Source organism: Rhinoderma darwinii, chromosome 5 (assembly GCF_050947455.1).
Source record: "Rhinoderma darwinii isolate aRhiDar2 chromosome 5, aRhiDar2.hap1, whole genome shotgun sequence".
NCBI lineage: Eukaryota > Metazoa > Chordata > Amphibia > Anura > Rhinodermatidae > Rhinoderma > Rhinoderma darwinii.
In genome coordinates, this window is record NC_134691.1 from 255091822 (window position 1) to 255112841 (window position 21020).

The 21020-nt window shown below is 44.4% G+C and overlaps 1 protein-coding gene across 1 annotated transcript in view; it reads left to right on the top strand.

Annotated features, from left to right (window-relative positions):
- VOPP1 (VOPP1 WW domain binding protein) overlaps positions 1–21020 on the top strand; it is a 193652-nt gene that overhangs the window by 153115 nt on the left and 19517 nt on the right. The gene's annotated exons all lie outside the window — the stretch shown is intronic.

Genomic DNA, 21020 nt, shown 5'->3' on the forward strand with positions numbered 1-21020 from the left:
ATTTTCACGCGCGTCGCACGGACCTATATTAGTCTATGGGGCCGTGCGGACATGTGCGTGATTTTTACTCCGCGTGAGTCCGCTGAAAAAAAGTCACGACATGTCCGTTCTTTCGGCGTTTTGCGCGAATCACGCACCCATTGAAGTCAATGGGTGCGTGAAATCCACGCATGCCGCACGGAAGCACTTCCGTGGGCCGCGCGTGATTCGCGCAACAGCTGTCAAAAGCATGAATGTAAACAGAAAAGCACCACGTACTTTTCTGTTTACAAACATCCAAATGGAGTGTCATAATGATGGCGACTGCGCGAAAATCACGGAGCTGCTAAGTGTTTTTTGCGCACACAAAACGCCGCGTTTTTGCGTGCGCAAAAACGCCACGCTCGTGTGAATCCAGCCATAGAGGCACACAGGAGTTGCTTTCAGCCCAGCTGAATAGTGGATACATAGAAGCTGCAGTGCTAAAACGAAATATATATTTTAAGAAATGTACTCTATTAGAAAAACGTTTAAAAACACTAAACACATATATTAAATAATAAAAGAAAAAGCCGCAAAGGTATACATTTCATTTAAAGGAGTATTCCCATTTCAAATATTTATGGCATATCCACAGGATATGCCATAAATGTCAGATAGATGTGGGTTACACATATGGGATAGAGAAAAAAGTATTTTTTTAAAAAAAAGTAAGATAAGTTTTCCAAAATATGGAACAGAATTAAAAGGTTTACATTAGACCTCAGTTGCATTGTGGTTTCCACTGGTTTAGGAAAAAAAATCACCTGTTTTCACTTGGAGAATTACCTATCTAAGGCTTCGTTCACATCTGCGTCAGGGCTCCGTTCTGGCGTTCTGTCAGAACTTCCCGTCAGAACGGCACCCCACAAATACTAGCAAACGTAAAAAATGTTTGGGGCTCATCCTCAACATGGGATTAGTGAAAAAGTCCTCAATCCGATCATATTGGGGAACAAGCCCTACACATGCCACACCTGTTTTTCCAGCCATTTGCTCAGAAGCAGATATTAAGTGCTAATGCGCTTCCTTCATTTTAACGACAACCACCAGGCCCCCCCCCCCCCCCGGTAGTGATCCAGGCCGTGACCGCGTGTATAAAATAAGGCCCCTGATCAAAATTTTGGAGGCGTCATTTATGCCGATGTACAACCCAGAAAAAAACCTAGCGGTGGATGAATTGCTCTTGAGTTACAAAGGCAGGCTCTCATTCCGCCAGTACATCCCCTCAAAGAGAGCAAAATATGGGGTTAAAATCTACAAGCTCTGTGAGAGCGGTACAGGCTACACATCTGCCTTTAGAAATTTTGTAGGCAAAGACGATGATATTAACGCCCCAGGATCTTGCAGTGAGTTAGGATGCAGTGGCAAAATAGTCTGGGACATGATGCAGCCTCTTCTATATAAGATTATTAGAAGATAAAAGATTGTATATATATATATATATATATATATATATATATATACATATATATATATATATATATATATATATATATATATATAGATGAGGTGACATAAGCATAATATATATATATATAAATTAAGGACCTATATTAAGGCGCTTTTGAATTGTCAGAGAGGAATAAAGGTAGTATTGAGATAAATTGATTTATTAATAATCGGGCAACGGGTACAGACGTTGGACTAACGTCTTCATCAGGCCAATAAAATAAGAACACAATAATGCATCTATTTATAGAGGTTAAAATTACACTGAAACCACATTCTACAAAAAAGAGCGCAAAAAGCATGGGGTCAAAGCTCATCCATGACGTCATAGTGGTGAGTAAACAAAGCACGGTGGAGGCACTCCAATAACTAACAGAGCAGCAAACAGAAAAAACAATCATAGAGGACACTGAATACAGATTAAAGCTATTCATATGTAAATAAATAAATATGTTCAGGACAAGAAAAAAATAAACAAACGAAAGGAAGTATAACTTGCGAGATCGATGTCAGTGCCGTCCTTCGGAATGACGATCAGTAAACTCCGATGGGCAATCGTAGTGGGTAGAGAATGGCAGAAGGAAGGTAAGGTTCCTATAATGCAAAAAAACCTAGTCGCTCACGGTCCAGTCTATGGAAAACCTTTCCGTAGATGCAACGGCCGGCAGCGTAGCCGTTGTTATGGCAATATGCTGATCTCCACTGGAATACAGTGGTCGAGGGGGGAAAAATACTGAGTTTGGCGTTTGACAATTACAGAAACAACGAACGTGAGAGAGGATGAATGTCAACTTGAACGCTGCCATTCAGAGGTAAAAGTAAAAAAGCGAACCGATGAATACTTGACAAGGTAAGTGTAAGATGTTTGTTAAAAAATATAAATACGGTAAAAACAACAGAGGCTATTGTTAATTGCCAGTGCTGACAATAAAAAGATATATGTAATAAAAATCTATTTAAAAGATATTTTGAAAGTGAATACAATGCAAAATGTGACTTTCTAAAAATGGACAGGACAATGTCTAATCTAAAGATGTCTCAATGATATCATTTAAACCCCCTGGGTGTAAACATGCTAGTTTGTAGGTCCAATAGTTCTCTCACTGCTTTAAACGACTGAATCTATTGGCTGTGCCTAGCGGGATGTGCTCGATGGGTGTGACCAAAATATTATCAAATTTGCATTCATGTACCTGGGAAAAATGGCGTGAAACATTGTGATTGGGAAAACCATTAATAACATTGGACCGGTGTTTATTGACTCTACAGCGTAAAAATTGGGTCGTTCTTCCAATATACTGGAGGTTGCATGGGCATTGTAATAGATAGATCACATAATCACTTCCACAGTTTAAAAGTGTTGTAATATTAACCCCTTGCCGCACCTTGGCGTAAATGCACGTCCAGGTGAGCAGTAACTTCGCGCACCTGGGCGTGCAGTTACGTCCGCGCTTTAACAGTTAACCGCCGCGCGCGCTACACCGCAGCGGTGGTTAACTGTGCAGGGTGTCAGCCCTGCTCTCCCCGTTGCCGATCAGCGGCCTGTCGCCGCTGAAATCGGCAATTAACCCCTTCAATGCGGTGGTCGATTGCGATCACCACATTGAAGAGGTTTACAGCAGATCGGCAGCCCCCCACATGCATTTTCGGGGGCTGCCGATCCTTATCACGGCAATCAGAGGCCAGACAATGACCTCCGGGTTGCCATGTCCGGAAGCCTTGGAGGAGCAGCCTCCGGCCCGTCCTCCGATGCTTCCTGTCAGTGAACATAGCCTTACATATATCCTTTTATTGTCAGCACTGGCAAATAACAATAGCCTCTGTTGTTTTTACCGTATTTATATTTTTTAACAAACATCTTACACTTACCTTGTCAAGTATTCATCGGTTCGCCTGTTTACTTTTACCTCTGAATGGCAGCGTTCAAGTTGACATTCATCCTCTCTCACGTTTGTTGTTTCTGTAATTGTCAAACGCCAAACTCAGTATTTTTCCCCCCTCGGCCACTGTATTTCAGTGGAGATCAGCATATCGCCATAACAACGGCTACGCTGCCAGCCGTTGCATCTACGGAAAGGTTTTCCATAGACTGGACCGTGAGCGACTAGGTTTTCTTGCATTATAGGAACCTTACCTTCCTTCTCCCATGCTCTACCCACTACGATTGCCCATCGGAGTTTACTGATCGTCATTCCGAAGGACGGCACTGACATCGATCTCGCAAGTTATACTTCCTTTCATTTGTTTATTTTTTTCTTGTCCTGAAAATATTTATTTATTTATTTACATATGAATAGCTTTAATCTGTATTCAGTGTCCTCTACGATGGTGTTTTTTCTGTTTGCTGCTCTGTTACTTATTGGAGTGCCTCCACCGTGCTTTGTTTACTCACCACTATGACGTCATGGATGAGCTTTGACCTCATGCTCTTTGCGCTCTTTTTTTGTAGAATGTGGTTTCAGTGTAATTTTAACCTCTATAAATAGATATATATATATATATAGATATATGTACAGTATATATATATATATATATATATATATATATATATATATATATATATATATATTATGTTTATATCACCTCATATATATATATATATATACACAATCTTTTATCCTCTAACAATCTCATTCATTGGCGGTAACTGTTACGGTTTCTTCGGACTGGACCTGGCTGCAGCTGATTATTCTTACTACCAGTGTTGTGGCTGTAGCTTGCACAAACCTACAAGGTGAGAAACTGCTTTGCCCCCGTGTTAACTGCATTCTCTACCAGCATTTACTTTGCCCTATGTGGCGCCGTGCTTTTTCCTTTTTTTCTTCTCCAGTCTTCTAAATAAGGGTTATCAGTTGTACACTGATAACTCCTATACCAGTGTCCCCTTGTACAAGCACCTGCATGCCGCTGACACAGGGGCTGGTGAGAAAGCGGCTGAGAAGGGGTAATCGAGCAGGCTTTGTAGTGGAAGCCTTCTTGCAATAAAATTTAATGACCGCAAGGATGTGTTCATCCTAAGCACTGTTCACACAGACACAAAAATGACAGTGAGGGAATGTGGTTTTACCTCTGATAAAGAAAAGCCGGTCTGCATCACAGACTACAATTAATTCATGGGGGCGGTGGATTTATCTGAACAGGCTTTACAGCTATACACGGTGCAAAGAAAACCCAGCGCCTGGTATAAAAATGTGGCCATCCACCATAATCTGGTGGCAACATACAATGGCTTTTTGCTGTACAAAAAATCAAATGGGCAAAATACTTTATTTAAATTTTTGGAGAATGTGATTGAACACCTTTTGTTTGAGTCCCCTGACCCCAGACACAACCATGAGACAGAAGATGTCCGACGGCTTGTGGAACGTCACGTTGTACACCTTGTGACTGCTACTAAAAAAAATAATACCCCCAAAAGCAATGCAGAGTGTGCAGCAAAAATGGCATACGAAGGGACACGCAATTTTATTGCCATACATGTCCCTCTAATCCTGGTGTCTATAACCAGTGGCGGATTAAGTAGACCATAGGCCCTGGGCTGTTACCCAAAGTTGGGCCCCCCTTCGCCGCCATCGCCCTGCAGTGCCGTAACTATTGTTAACACTACCTTTTTGTGCAAGCATTAACAAATGGGTGTTACGATTCCCATTGTCACAGGGCTGTGTCCCTACATACTGACAGTATCACACTGTGCAGGGACACATCCTCCGGACAAGGGGAGTGGTATCACGCATTTGTCTATCAGTCCTGGACTGCACATAGACTTTTTGCGAAATACAAGGTTTTCCTATAATAAACATGTCAGTAGAGGTGACATATTCTCTATAAATCTAGTGACACACAGGTGACGACATCTCAGAGTCTAGTAATTTTTTTTCCTCTTCTCCATCCGGTCCAGACTTCATGACGACTTTTTCCCGGCCACGATCCATTTCTGCAGAATTTGCTGCTCAGATGTCTTTGGCTCCTCACTTTTCCAACATTTCCACACCGATAAACGAAGATAAAATTATCATGGTGCCCCTAAATCTAATAGCACCATACACTGCCCCCTGCCCCCACTGCTCTAGTGGGGCTTGTAAAACAAGTGGTTTGTATATCAAGTGGCGTTACAAAAACCGGATTGACTTACTGTGTTGTGTGTGACAAAGTGGGGGGGGGGGAGGGGCATTGTATGTGATATATGAATTGATTGCTAAAAAGTTTGCAAAAGTGACACAATTTAAAACGATTTTTTCTTTGCAGCTTACTTCCTGCTGAGCAGCTGACTAGGGGGAGGGGTTAGCTGGTCCCAGGAGGTATAAATTAGCCCTCAGGGCTCTAGAGAGCCTGCTCTAGTGGGGATTGTAAAACAAGTGGTTTGTATATCAAGTGGAGTTACAAAAACCGGAGTTAAAAAGAGGAGTTAAAGCCCCAGTAAGTACTCTTCTATTCTTTTTGCATTAACAACTGTTCGCTGTTTTTTTTTGAACTGGGATAATGGCCAGCAAGATTGGAGGTTTTCTTCAGTGCACAGTTAGCCATATGTATGCACGACTGGAGCCTGAGATCCAGGGTGAATACCTCTGTGGCAGATGTGAGCATGTTGGTCACCTGGAAGCTCGCATTAGAGATCTGGAGGAGCAAAATGCAACACTGAGGGCGATAGACAATCTTGAGCGAAGCTTGCTGCTCACGGAGCATGCAGTTAGTGCGTTAGAACTGGAGGGTGAAGACATGGGTGAGCAGGATCAGGCAAGTAGCTGGGTTAATGTAGTTAGGGGCAGTAGAAAGGGGTCCATGAAAAGGAAGAACAATCCTGTTTCTGACATTCCAAGCAAAATTGCCAAGTTGGGTGATGATGCGAGGGTATCAGTCTCAGAAATGGCAGCCCTAGTGGATACTGATCTCCCTAACAGCCAGGAGAACAGCCCAGCTAGTAGTCGGCGGGATGGTAATGCAGGTAAGCCAACATAGTCGTAGGGGATTCTATAATCAGGAAGACGGATAGAATAATTTGTCGCCAAGACCACCTCAACCGAATGGTTTGCTGTCTCCCTGATGCCAGGGTTCGGCATGTGGTGGAACGGGTGGACAAATTTCTGGGAGGGGCTGGTGATGATCCAGCTGTTGTGGTCCATGTCGGTACCAACGACAGAATAAATGGTAGGTGGAGGAGCCTTAAGAATAGTTTTAAAGAACTAGGCTACAAGCTGAAGGGAAGGACCTCCAAGGTTGTATTCTCAGGAATACTGCCTGTGCCATGCGCATCACAGGAAAGACAGCGGGAGCTCAAGGAGTTAAATGCATGGCTTAAGTCTTGGTGTAGAGGAGAAGGCTTTGGGTTCCTAGAGCACTGGGCTGACTTTTCATTGGGGTACAAACTGTATTCTGCAGATGATTTGCACCTAAATGGAAGGGGGTCCGCTGTGCTGGGGGAGAGAATTCTAGCTGGGGTGGTGGAGTATTTAAACTAGGGCTGAGGAGGGAGGTCAATGTAGAAAAAAAAGGGGTAGTCAGGTTAGAGAGGGGTCAGACTATATTGGTGGGGGGAAAAACAGAATGTGGGGAGAGGACTAGACAACAGGATAAGGAGATCCTTTTGTTACAAAACAGCAGTGTAAATAAAAATGCCCAAATAATGTCAAATCACATTTCTGATAATAAAAGTGAAAAACTGAAAGGCAAGTTAAAGTGTATGTTCACAAATGCCAGAAGCCTAGCAAGCAAAATGGGGGAGCTGGAGGCCTTGGTACTGGAAGAAAATATAGATATAGTTGGTGTTGCTGAATCATGGCTGGACTCTTCACATGACTGGGCTGTAAATCTACAGGGTTTTACACTGTTTCGGAAAGACAGGACAAATAGGAAAGACGGTGGTGTATGTCTGTATGTGATAAGTGATATGAAGGCGAGTGTGAAAGAGACAATAGTGGGTGAATACTGTGAGGAGGTTGAAACCTTGTGGGTGGAACTTGAAAGGGAGGTAAACACTGAAAAAATTACTTTTGGTGTAATCTATAGACCCCCCAATATAACTGAGGAGATAGAAGGTCAGCTATATAAACAGATGGAGCGGGCTGCACTGGAGGGTACTGTAGTGATAATGGGAGATTTTAATTTCCGGGATATTAATTGGTGTCATCGTGAAGCTCTGTTGGATCTGGTAATTTCTAATAATGCAGATCTTGTTGGGAATGTCAATGTTCGTGAAAACCTTGGTAACAGTGATCACAATATAGTTACATTTTACCTATACTGTAAAAAACAAACGCAGGCTGGGAGGGCAAAAACATTTAATTTTAAGAAAGCCAATTTCCCCAGGATGAGGGCGGCAATTCAGGATATAGACTGGGAAGAACTAATGTCCAATAATGACAATGACAAATGATAAATGGAAGATTTTCAAATCTACTTTGGGTAATTATAGTGCAAAATTTATTCCTATAGGTAACAAGTATAAACTACTAAAATTAAATCCCACATGGCTTACACCTTCTGTGAAAGGGGCAATACATGACAAAAAAAAGGGCATTTAAAAAATACAAATCTGAGGGTACATCTGTAGCCTTTGTAAAATATAAAGAGCTTAATAAAATCTGTAAAAATGTAATTAGATTAGCAAAAATACAAAATGAAAGGCAGGTGGCCAAGGATAGTAAAACAAATCCTAAAAAATTCTTCAAGTATATAAATGCTAAAAAACCAAGGTCTGAACATGTGGGTCCCCTAGATAGTGGTAATGGGGAGTTGGTCACAGGGGATCAAGAGAAGGCAGAGTTACTAAATGGGTTCTTTAGCTCTGTATATACAACAGAAGAAAGAACAGCTGATGTAGCCGGTGCCAGTGCTGTTAATATATCAGTTTATATACTGAATTGGATGAATGCAGATATGGTCCAAGCTAAATTAAATAAAATAAATGTGCACAAGGCCCCGGGACCAGATGGGTTACACCCTAGAATTCTTAAAGAGCTTAGTTCAGTTATTTCTGTCCCCCTTTTCATAATATTGAGAGAATCTCTAGTGACTGGAATAGTGCCAAAGGACTGGCGCAGGGCAAATGTGGTGCCTATTTTCAAAAAGGGCTCTAGGTCTTCCCCGGGTAATTATAGACCAGTAAGCTTAACATCCATCGTGGGGAAAATGTTTGAGGGGCTATTGAGGGACTATATACAGGATTATGTGACAAAAAATAGTATTATAAGTGACAGCCAGCACGGTTTTACTAAGGACAGAAGTTGTCAAACTAACCTGATCTGTTTTTATGAAGAGGTGAGCAGAAGCCTAGACAGAGCTGTGGATATAGTGTTTTTGGACTTTGTAAAGGCATTTGACACTGTCCCCCATAGATGCCTAATGGGTAAATTAAAGACTATAGGTTTAGAAAATATAGTTGGTAATGGATTGAGAATTGGCTCAGGGACCGTATCCAGAGAGTTGTAGTCAATGATTCCTATTCTGAATGGTCCCCGGTAATAAGTGGTGTACCCCAGGGTTCAGTGCTGGGACCACTATTATTCAACTTATTTATTAATGATATAGAGGATGGGATTAATAGCACTATTTCTATTTTTGCAGATGACACCAAGCTATGTAATATAGTTCAGTCTATGGAAGATGTTCGTGAATTGCAAGCAGATTTAAACAAACTAAGTGTTTGGGCATCCAGTTGGCAAATTAAGTTTAATGTAGATAAATGTAAAGTTATGCATCTGGGTACCAACAACCTGCATGCATCATATGTCCTAGGGGGAGCTACACTGGCGGATTCACTTGTTGAGAAGGATCTGGGTGTACTTGTAAATCATAAACTAAATAACAGCATGCAGTGTCAATCAGCTGCTTCAAAGGCCAGCAGGATATTGTCGTGTATTAAAAGAGGCATGGACTCGCAGCACTGGAATGTAATTTTACCACTTTACAAAGCATTAGTGAGGCCTCATCTAGAATATGCAGTTCAGTTCTGGGCTCCAGTTCATAGAAAGGATGCCCTGGAGTTGGAAAAAATACAAAGAAGAGCAACGAAGCTAATTAGGGGCATGGAGAATCTAAGTTATGAGGAAAGATTAAAAGAATTAAACCTATTTAGCCTTGAAAAAAGACGACTAAGGGGGGACATGATTAATTTATATAAATATATTAATGGCACATACAAAAAATATGGTGAAATCCTGTTCCATGTAAAACCCCCTCAAAAAACAAGGGGGCACTCCCTCCGTCTGGAAAAAGAAAGGTTCAACCTGCAGAGGCGACAAGCCTTCTTTACTGTGAGAACTGTGAATCTATGGAATAGCCTACCGCAGGAGCTGGTCACAGCAGGGACAGTAGATGGCTTTAAAAAAGGGTTAGATCATTTCCTAGAACAAAAAAGTATTAGCTCCTATGTGTAGAAATTTTTCCCTTCCCTTTTCCCGTCCCTTGGTTGAACTTGATGGACATGTGTCTTTTTTTAGCCGTACTAACTATGTAACTATGTAATAAAATGGTACCAAACACTGTGCCCCTGAATATAATTGTGTCACACACTGTACAGTAAAGCACCACATACACACTGCCCCCTGTATATAGCGCCACACACAGCCCCCTGTAGATACCGCCACATACATCCCCATGTAGATACTGGCACACACAGACCCAGTAGATAGCATCACACACACTCCCTCTGTAGATAGCGCCACACACACCCCTGTAGATAGCGCCACACACACCCCCTGTAAATAGCGCCACATACGCCCCTGTAGATAGCATCACACACAGCCCCTGTAGATAGCGCCACACACATCCCCCTGTAGACAACATCACACACATCCCCCTGTAGATAGCGCCACACACATCCCCCTGTAGATAGCATCGCACACAGCCCCCTGTAGATAGCGCCACACCCCTTGTAGATAGCGCCACACACACCACCCTGTATATAGCGAAACACACAGCTCCCTGTAGATAGCGCCACACACTGCCCCCTCTAGATAGCGCCACACAGACCCCCTGTAGATAGGGCCACACACAGCCCCCTATAGATAGTGCCATACAGTGCCTCCCCCCTTGTATATAGTGTCACATAGTGCTCCCCTCTTGTATATAGTGTCATACAGCGCTACCCCCCTTGTATATACTGCCACACAGCGCCCCCCATCTTGTATATAGTATCACAAAGTGCTTCCCCCTTGTATATAGTGCTACTCAGTGCTTCCCCCCTTCTTGTATAAAGTGTCACATAGCGCTACCCCGCTTGTATATAGTCTCACACAGCGCTTCTCCCCCTTGTATTTAGTGCTACACAGCGCTCCCCCTTCTTGTTTATAGTGCCACACAACGCTACCCCCCTTGTATATAGTGCTACACAGCGCTTCTCCCCCTTCTTGTATATAGTGTCACACAGCGCTCCCCCTTTGTATATAGTGCTACGTAGCGATCCCCCCTTTGTATATAGTGCTCCACAGCGCTCCCCCTTGTATATAGTGTCACGCAGCGCTCCCCCTTCTTGTATATAGTGTCACACAGCGCTCTCCCCCTTGTATATAGTGTCACACAGCGCTCTCCCCCTTGTATATAGTGCTGCACAGCGCTTTCCCCCCTTTCTTGCATATAGTGCCACACAGCGCTACCTCTTCCCAAAAAAAACCCAAATAAAATAAAAAATATTTTACTTACCTTACGGTATTTGTAGGGAGAACCAAAAGGGGGGGTTACTTTATGGATAATGTTTCACAATTTTTTTTTTTCATGTTTAGTCATTATATTTACTAAGCGACTTAGAGTTAGGTTAAAACCATATATATGGTTCGTAATTTGTGGGCTGGGTTGGTTCACTGGGTTGGATGGGAGATTCCAACTGTAAAAATGCAGCAATATTGTATTTTCTGGAAAAATATATATATTTTTTCTTTCCACCTATTAAAAATACTGACTACGCCCCTAGATGAATATTAGCAGGACATTTATACTTATAAAAATGACCTGTAGTACCATGGCAAATATAGCGTTGTTCCCTAAAATCAGCTCTGGCATAAAAAGGCCTTCAAAAGCCAAAATGGACTCCTTCTATGATATGCCCTGTAATGGGTCCCTATAATAGATTAGACAAACATATTTGGTATCACCGTACATGGGAGAAATAACAGAATGTGGAACAGTGTCACTTTTTCCAGTATGTCATATGGTGTTCCAAAAAGGCTTAACAAAATTGACACGTTTGTAAAAAAAAAAATGCAATTTACAATTTTTTGGGCCTAGTTTGGGCAAATTCTGTAAAAAAAAAACGTGAAGGGTTAAAACATAAATTGAACCGCTACAAATGGAATTTAGAGTTTGTAGTTTTCGGAACACAATGCTTTTTTACCATTATTTATTGGACTTCAAGTCCATTATCTACACATTAATACTATGGTGTAAAAAAAACTTTAATTCTCAATTTAAAAAAAGGGCACTTTTGTTTTATACTATATTTCTGGCCCAAAAAATCTACACCTCCAAGTCAGGTGTCCTTATGATCAGGATAAATTAAAATATATACTTCAATACATTTATATAATACATATACCTTTATTTTCAAACTATTACATTTGAAATTATGAAAAATCAAAATTTTTCATTTTTTTTCCATCTTTCCAAATCTATAAAAAAAGTAACAAAAATGTTACCTATACATATATATCACAAAAAGAAAGAAACCTGCAAAATTCACATTGATACATAAAACACATACAGAGTTATACTGCGTTACATCTGTGCATAGCAAAACTGCGAAAATTGCTCTGGTCACTAAGGTTTTAAATACTTTCGGTATTAAGGGGTTAAGAACCAGATTAGCCAAACTAGAAATCATATTTTTATCTGTCCTACCGAGCTACAACAGCTGTCCTGTTGTCTCTAAACTCTGTCTGCAATACTTGAATAAGTGATACGTCTCTTACACTAAATAATATTGAGTTGTAGGACATTACATGTTTAATCTATAGGATGCATAAAGAAAAGGAGTGGCAAATTATAAGGTGATATTCCAGCATGTTCTGTGAGTCTTTCTGTTTCTCTGGAGTGCTTAAAAGGGTTGTCTCATTATAGATAACTGCTTTTATATGGGAGCCGCCACCGTGATTAGTTCATTCCTAGAGATCCCAGGGAAACCGCTAGTTTTGCCAAGCGAAGCCTCTGTCAAGCATGCATTTCCCCTACAGCACCAGCGCAGAAGGCTACATGCACAACTGCAGACCACCAGAGAAAGAGGACCCCCACTCTATGCTGTCCTTATAGTCTTATTAGGGTATATGGACAGGTAATATCTTGATGGGACAAGCCTTTAAGAGATTCCAAATAATTTTTTTCCTGACTTCATTTTTTACAAATATTTCACAGCAATGACAGTCAAAGTGCCCCTATATAACAGTGTGCCTGGCCACGGTAAATCCCTAATCTCCTCCACGCTTCTCTGCTGCTCTGTCCTCTACTATAAGGTGGTTACAGAGATCTGGGATATCACCTACTGAATTTTGGGATGCTTTGAAAAATGAGCATACCCAATTATGGAAAATTCTTTATTAAAGAAATTGTGATATAATATATTTATTGTGGCCTATACAGCCCCCCATAGACAGAGCTATACAGCCCCCCCTGTAGACTGTGCTATTCAACCCCCCCCCCCTTAGACTGTGCTATACAACCCCCCCCCCCCCCTGTAGACTGTGCTATACAGGCTCCCCTGTAGATAATACGATACAGAACCTGTAGCCTATGGCAGAGCAGGGAGATAGGACGCAGATACTATTGAATGTCGCATCACTACCGCTGTAGCAGCTATAGCGGTTTCTAGCTGAGCCACTGGCATGGGGGGGGGCTTACGAAAACAGCTGTTTTCTTCTTCATGGTCGGGAATCACACGAGTCAGCTGGAGCACAGAGAGGTAGAACAGGGTTTAGGGGGCCCCGTACTAGAGATAGGTGTGGGTCCCAGGGGTGGTACCCACATCTATCTGACCCGCATCTATCTGACATTTATGGCATATCCTGTGGATATGCTATAAATGTCCCTGATGGGAAAATCCCTTTAGTGTTGTTTTACTGTGCTTATATGAAGGATGTAGTTAGGACTAGGTAAGTAAATATTTCTTTCCCATGTTTGCCAGCCTCCCACGTGTGTGTCATCACAATGAAATGAACAAGCTAAAAATAAGTTGTTTGGTGCTTTGCAGAACAACATTTAGTTTACTGGAAAAAGTATGTTTCTGCTTCTTTGCCATTTCGTTCTACTTCATGTCTCTACTCTTTGTCTCAGTAGGTTAGCCCCTTCCCGCAAATGGGCGTTACTGTACATCCTTTTTAGCGGGTCGTTCCCGCAAATTACGCCCTGAGAATGAAGCGGGCGTAGGAGCTGTGCACGCTTCATCTTCAGCGGGTGTCGGCTGTAATATTCAGCTGACATCCCGTTGCAACGGCGTTGATTACAGTTATCTCCGTTCGCCGCCGTTTAACCCCTCAAATGCCGCTGGCAATAGCGGCAGCGGCATTTAAGTGATTTACACAGGGGGAGGGGGCTCCCTCTGTACCCCGTTGGCCCACCGCAAAAAATCGCGGGGTGCTGATGTTTGCAATGGCAACCAGGAAGCCTAGCAACGGCTTCCTGGTTGCCAGGTACGGGAGCCTATAAGGTCCTGCCCAAGGTGGGACATAATAGGCTCAACTGTCAGTTGTAAAGTGACAGTTACAATACACTGCCTTACACAAGTAGTGCAGTGTATTGTACAGGGGATCAGAAGATCAGATCTTCCAGTCCCCCTAGTATGTGTAAATTAAAAAGTGAAAAAAAGTAAAAGAAACTTTTAGATAAATAAATAAAGAAAAGTTTTGTTTCCCTGATCAAGCCCTTTATAATTAGAAAAAAACTAAACAAAAAAAAAAAAACTAGACATAATAGGTATCGCCGCGTTCATATCAGCCTGACCTATAAAAATATCATATTATTTATCCCGCACGGTGAACACCATAAAACAAATACAATAAAAAACAATGGCAGAATTTCCTTTTTTGGTCACGTTGTTTCCAAAAAAATGGAATAAAAAGTGATCAAAAAGTCGCACGTACCCAAACATGGTACAAATAAAAACTAAAGTTTGTCACGCAAAAAACAAGCACTCACACAGATCCATCGACGAAAAAATAAAAAAGTTATGGCTCTCAGGATATGGTGACACTAAAACATTATTTTATTTACAAAAAAGTGTTTATATTGTATAACAGTAGTAAAACATATAACAACTATATAAATTTGGTATTGCCATAATCGTATCGAACCGCAGAATAAAGTAAACATGTTGTTTATACTGCACAGAGAACGCCGTTATAGATTAAGGCTGGGTTCACACGACCATATTACGTCCGTAATGGACGGAACGTATTTCGGCCGCAAGTCCTGGACCGAACACAGTGCAGGGAGCCGGGCTCCTAGCATCACAGTTATGTACGAATACATTTAGCTGCATTACTTCAAAATTTGATACAATTCAAAATTATTGTTAATCAATTAGTTATTTGAACTACTATAACACTATATTACTATAATACTAGTACTACATTACTATAATAATACCGCTAGGTTTAAAATTTGAGAGAATTATCCACGTGCTTATTTCAACAGGGGCGTAGCTAAGGGGGGGCAGGCGGGGCATGTGCCCCGGGCGCAGCTTAGAGGGGGGCGCCAGCGCCACCTCCTCCTGCACTATAATTGTACCTGTGTCGCAAGGACACAGGTACAATTAGAAGCAATGAATGACCGGGCACGTTCCGTGCCCGGCCATTCAGCGCCTTTCCACGAGTGAAGCAATTGGTACCTTTTGTACCAGTGAAGCTTCCGTCGATGAAAGGCGCTGACTGACAGGGAAAGTCATCCTGCCCAGCCAATCAGCGCCTTTCATAGACGCTGCGGTCAACCACCAGGAGACCTGCGCAGAAGAGAGCAGGTCTCCATGGTTGCCGGACGGCGTGGGAGCGGGATTAAGGTGAGTTATTTTTTTTAATTGTAATGAAAGTGTGTGGCTGTATCTACAGGGGGACTTTATCTACAGGGGGACTTTATCTACGGGGGGGACTTTGTCTACACGGGGGGGCCCTTATCTACAAGGGGGGCTTTATCTACAAGGGGGGCTTTATCTACAGGGGGGCTTTATCTACACGTGAGGGGCTTTATCTACGGGGGGTGTCTATCTACAGGGGGGGCTATATACTGGGGTGGGCTATCTATGGAACACCATATACAGGGGTGGGCTATAGCTACAGGGGGTGTATATAGTATATAGCCCCCTGTAGATATAGCCCACCCCTGGATATAGCCCACCCCTGGATATAGCCCACCCCTGGATATAGCCCACCACTGTAGATATAGCCCATCCCTGTAGATATAGCCCCCCAGTAGATATAGCCCACCCCTGTATATAGCCCACCCCTGTATATAGCCCACCCCTGGATATAGCCCACCCCTGGATATAGCCCCCCTGTAGATATAGTCCCCCTGTAGATATAGTTCCCTGTAGATATAGCCCACCCCTGTATATAGTCCCCCTGTAGATAGTATCCCACAAATAGCTCCCCCTATAGTGCTCCACAGAAAGCCCACCCCTGTATATAGCCCCCCTGTACATATAGTCCATCCCTGTATATAGTGCTCCACAGATAGCCCACCCCTGTATACAGGGGTGGGCTATCTGTGGAGCACTATATACAGGGGTGGACTATCTAGTGGAGCACTATATACAGGGGTGGACTATATGTACTGGGGGGCTATATACAGGGGTGGGCTATCTGTGAAACACTATATACAGGGGTGGACTATATGTGGAGCACTATATACAGGGGTGGACTATATGTGGAGCACTATATACAGGGGTGGACTATATGTACTGGGGGGCTATATACAGGGGTGGGCTATCTGTGAAACACTATATACAGGGGTGGACTATATGTGGAGCACTATATACAGGGGTGGACTATCTAGTGGAGCACTATATACAGGGGTGGACTATATGTACTGGGGGGCTATATACAGGGGTGGGCTATCTGTGAAACACTATATACAGGGGTGGACTATATGTGGAGCACTATATACAGGGGTGGACTATATGTGGAGCACTATATACAGGGGGGGCTATATCTATAGGGGGGCTACATACAGGGGTGTGCTATATCTACAGGGGGGCTATATACAGGGGTGGGCTATCTGTAGAGCACTATATACAGGGGTGGGCTATATCTTCAGGGGGCTATATACAGGGTTGGGCTATACGTGGAGCACTATATACAGGGCTGGGCTATATCTACAGGGGGCTATATACAGGGGTGGGCTATCTGTAGAGCACTATAGGGGGAGTTATTTGTGGGACACTACAGGGGTGGGCTATATGGGGGCACTATCTACAGGGGGCTCTATGGGGGGCACTATCTACAGGGGGCACAGTGTGTGTGTGGGACATGGTGTATGGTGCTATTATAATTAGAGGTGCAGTGTATGGCGCTATTATATTTAGGGGCGTAGTGTGTGGTATAATGAGAACTTTATATTTATTTATAGGTGCAGAAATGTTGGAAAAGTGAGTAGCTGACGACATGTGAGCGGCAAACTGCAGAAATGGTCTGTGACCGGGAGAATTCATCATACAGGTCTGGACTGGATGGAGAAAAATAACTAGAATCTGAGACGTCACCTGTGAGTCACTTAATGTAAATGTTCATTCTGCCTCTAATCAGCACTGTAGTCACTGTGTGATCTGCAGCGAGATGATGGGTGGTGTGATTATGATATGATTTATTTTTTGTGAAACAGCAACTCCCAGCATATCCTTATCATTGTTCGGGCCATGCTGGGAGCTGTAGTTTTACACCGTACACACCTATACGGCAGGGGTTGCACTAAATTGAGCTGTATTTGTGCTGGTGCTGTATTTATGTACTGAGCTTGGTTCTGGTGTTGTGTATAGAACCATATTGCTTGTAAAATGTACAAATGTTTTTATGCTTGCGTTACATAAAAAGAAATGTGGAAAAGAAATGACACGTCGATTGGTAGAGAAAACAAACACGGCGAGGGGGAAGGAGATGTCGGGAAAGAGGTTGGGGGGGGCGCCAAACTGAATCTTTGCCCCGGGTGCTGGAGAACCTAGCTACGCCTCTGATTTCAATACATTTTTCCAGTTTAAGTGTCGCTAAATGCAGTCCGGCGGCTCAGTTGGCAGCGTTTGGCAGACACACAGATTGGGCAGCCCCTTTTTAGATAGTGTCACAGTGCCCTCTGTAGATAATGCCACAGTGCCCTCTGTAGATAATGCAACACACCCCTACATAATGCCACAGTGTCCTCTGCAGATACTGCCACACACCCTCTTGTAGATAATGCCACAGTGCCCTCTGTAGATGCTGCCAAAGTGCCCTCCGTAGATGCTGCCAAAGTGCCCTCCGTAGATGCTGCCAAAGTGCCCTCCATAGATGCTGCCAAAGTGCCCTCCGTAGATGCTGTCACAGTGCCCTCCGTAGATGCTGCCACAGTGCCCTCTGCAGATGCTGCCACTTTGCCCTCCGCAGATGCTGCCACATTGCCCTCTGCAGATGCTGTCACAGTGCCCTCTGCTGATGATGCCACAGTTCCCTCTGCAGATAATGCCACACACACCTCAAGTAGATAGCTCCATTGGGGCTCCCACTAGGAGTGGAAACCCCAGCCAGAGCGTTACCAACTGGGCATTCCTCTGCTGTTGGAGCCCCTGACGTCACTGTCAGTGGCATAAGTACCGCTGTAGCAGCCGTAGCGGCTGCTACGGGGCCCGCGGCATGAGGAAGCCCGTGTCGCCCGCCGGCACGGGTCCCCACCATGGCCGGAGGCTCCGCTAGCTGACGCTATGGCTACTACAGCGCGACGCCACAAAACACTATGGCAGAGCAGGGATGTATCTCCCCGCTCTCCATTAAAGGGGTTGTTCCTACAAAAGTCATGTATCCCCTATCCACAGGATAGGTGATACATGTGTGATCGCTGGCAGCGATAGGGAGGACGGGGGACCGAAAGTCCCCTGAAGTTCTCCATCACAAACCTCGGATTTCCGGGGTCTGTGTTGGCAGCTCCGTAGAAATGAATGGAGCGCTTGTGCGCATGCGTGACCAGTGCTCCTTTCATTTTTTTATTGAGCTGCGCAGACTCCGGAAGTCAGAGGTTAGTCATGGAGAACATCGGGGGAATTTCGGTCCCCCGTTCTCCCTATCGCTGCCAGTGATCACACATGTATCCCCTATCCTGTGGATAGGGGATACATGTCTTTTGTAGGACACACAATAGGTCGGATTTTTTTGGGAGGTAGGGGCTGTATGGCGTTACCTACAGGGGGGTTGTATGGCGTTACCTACAGGGTGGGCTGTATGGCGTTACCTACAGGACGGGCTGTATGGCGTTACCTACAGGGTGGGCTGTATGGCGTTACCTACAGGATGGGCTGTATGGCGTTACCTACAGGGGGGCTGTATGGCGTTATCTACAGGGGGGGCTGTATGGCGTTATCTACAGGGGGGCTGTATGGCGTTATCTACAGGGGGGCTGTATAGCGTTACCTATAGGGGGCTGTATAGCATTACCTACAGGGGGGCTGTATTGCATTACCTACAGGGGGGCTGTATGGCGTTACCTACAAGGGGGGCTGTATGGCGTTTCCGACAAGGGGGGTGCTGTATGGTGTTACCTACAGGGGGTGCTGTATGGTGCTATCTACAGGGGGGCTGTATGGCGTTATCTACAGGCGGGCTGTATGGCGTTATCTACAGGGGGGGCTGTATGGCATTATCTTCAGGGGGGCTTATGGCGTTATCTACAGGGGGTCTGTATGGCGTTATCTACAGGGGGGGGGCTGTATGGCGTTATCTACAGTGCGGGCTGTGTGGCGTTATCTACAGGGGGATGTATGGCGCTATCTACAAAGAATGCTGTATGGAGTTATCTACAGGGGGAGGCTGTATGGCGTTATCTACAGGGGGGCTGTATGGTGTTATCTACAGGGGGGCTGTATGGCGTTATCTACAGGGGGGTCTGTATGGCGTTATCTACAGTGGGGGCTGTATGGAGTTATCTACAGGGGGGCTGTATGACTTTATCTACAGGGGGGGCTGTATGGAGTTATCTACAGGGGGGGTTTAGGGCTGTATGGCGCTATCTACAGGGGGGGCTGTATGTCGTTATCTACAGGGGGCTGTATGGCGCTATCTACAGGGGGGCTGTATGGCGTTATCTACAGGGGGGGCTGTATGGCGTTATCTACAGGGGGGCTGTATGGCGTTATCTACAGGGGGGCTGTATGGTGTTATCTACAGGGGGGTTGTATGTCGTTATCTACAGGGGGCTGTATGGCGTTATCTACAGGGGGGCTGTATGGCGTTATCTACAGGGGGGCTGTATGGCGTTATCTACAGTGGGGGCTGTATGGCGTTATCTACAGGGGGATGTATGGCGCTATCTACAAAGAGGGCTGTATGGAGTTATCTACAGGGGGGGCTGTATGGCGTTATCTACGGGGGGCTGTATGGCGTTATCTACAGGGGGGCTGTATGGCGTTATCTACAGGGGGGCTGTATGGCATTATCTACAGGGGGGCTCTATGGCGTTATCTACAGGGGGGCTGTAAAAAAGGCACTATCTACAAGGGGGGGTTGTGTGACACTCAGGGGAGGGGGGCCCCAGTCAAAAGTTTGCTATGGGGCCCAGTCTTTCCTAGTTATGCCCCTGGTCACTGTCCATACACTGTGACGTCAAGGGATCCTCTTGGACGGGAATGTGATATCAGGGGCAACCCCAGAGCTGGAGTTCCGGGCAAAGAACTAGTAGGCTCTTCCTGGGACTCCAGCTGTGCTCCTGACATCACTGGGACTCCTGCTCTGGGGAAGCCCCTGACATCACTGTCGATGTATGGACAGTGATGTCAGAAGCTTCCCCAGAGTCCCAGAGCAGAGCCTATGCTAGCGCTCTGCCCGGGACTCCAGCTCTGGGGAAGCCCCTGGACATCGCTGTCCATATGTGGAATTCCACAGAGTGCCGGAGCAGAGCCGATACTAGCGCTCTGCATGGGACTCCGGCTCTGGGGAAGCCCCAGACATCGCTGTCAGGGAATTCCACAGAATTCCAGAGCAGAGCCTGTACTAGCGATTCTGTGTGGCGCGGGCCGCAGATGACTGCCCTAGGGGCCGCATGCGGCCCACGGGCCGCGTGCTTGAGATCCCTGCTCTAGGTGTTACTTTGCTTCTGAGGCCTGTGTTTCAGTCCATTAGCACACTAAGGCCACATGTGGGATATTTCTAAAAACTGCAGAATCTGGGCAATAAATATTGAGATGCATTTCTCGGGTAAAACCTTCTGTGTTACAGAAAAAAATTTATTACAAATGAATTTTGTAAAAAAATAATACAATTTTAAAATTTCACCTCTACATTCCTTCAATTCCTGTAAAACGCCTAAAGGGTTGAAACACTTTCTGAATGCTGTTTTGAATACTTTGAGGGGTGCAGTTTTAAAAATGGGATGTTTTATGAGGGTTTCTAATATATAGGGCCCTC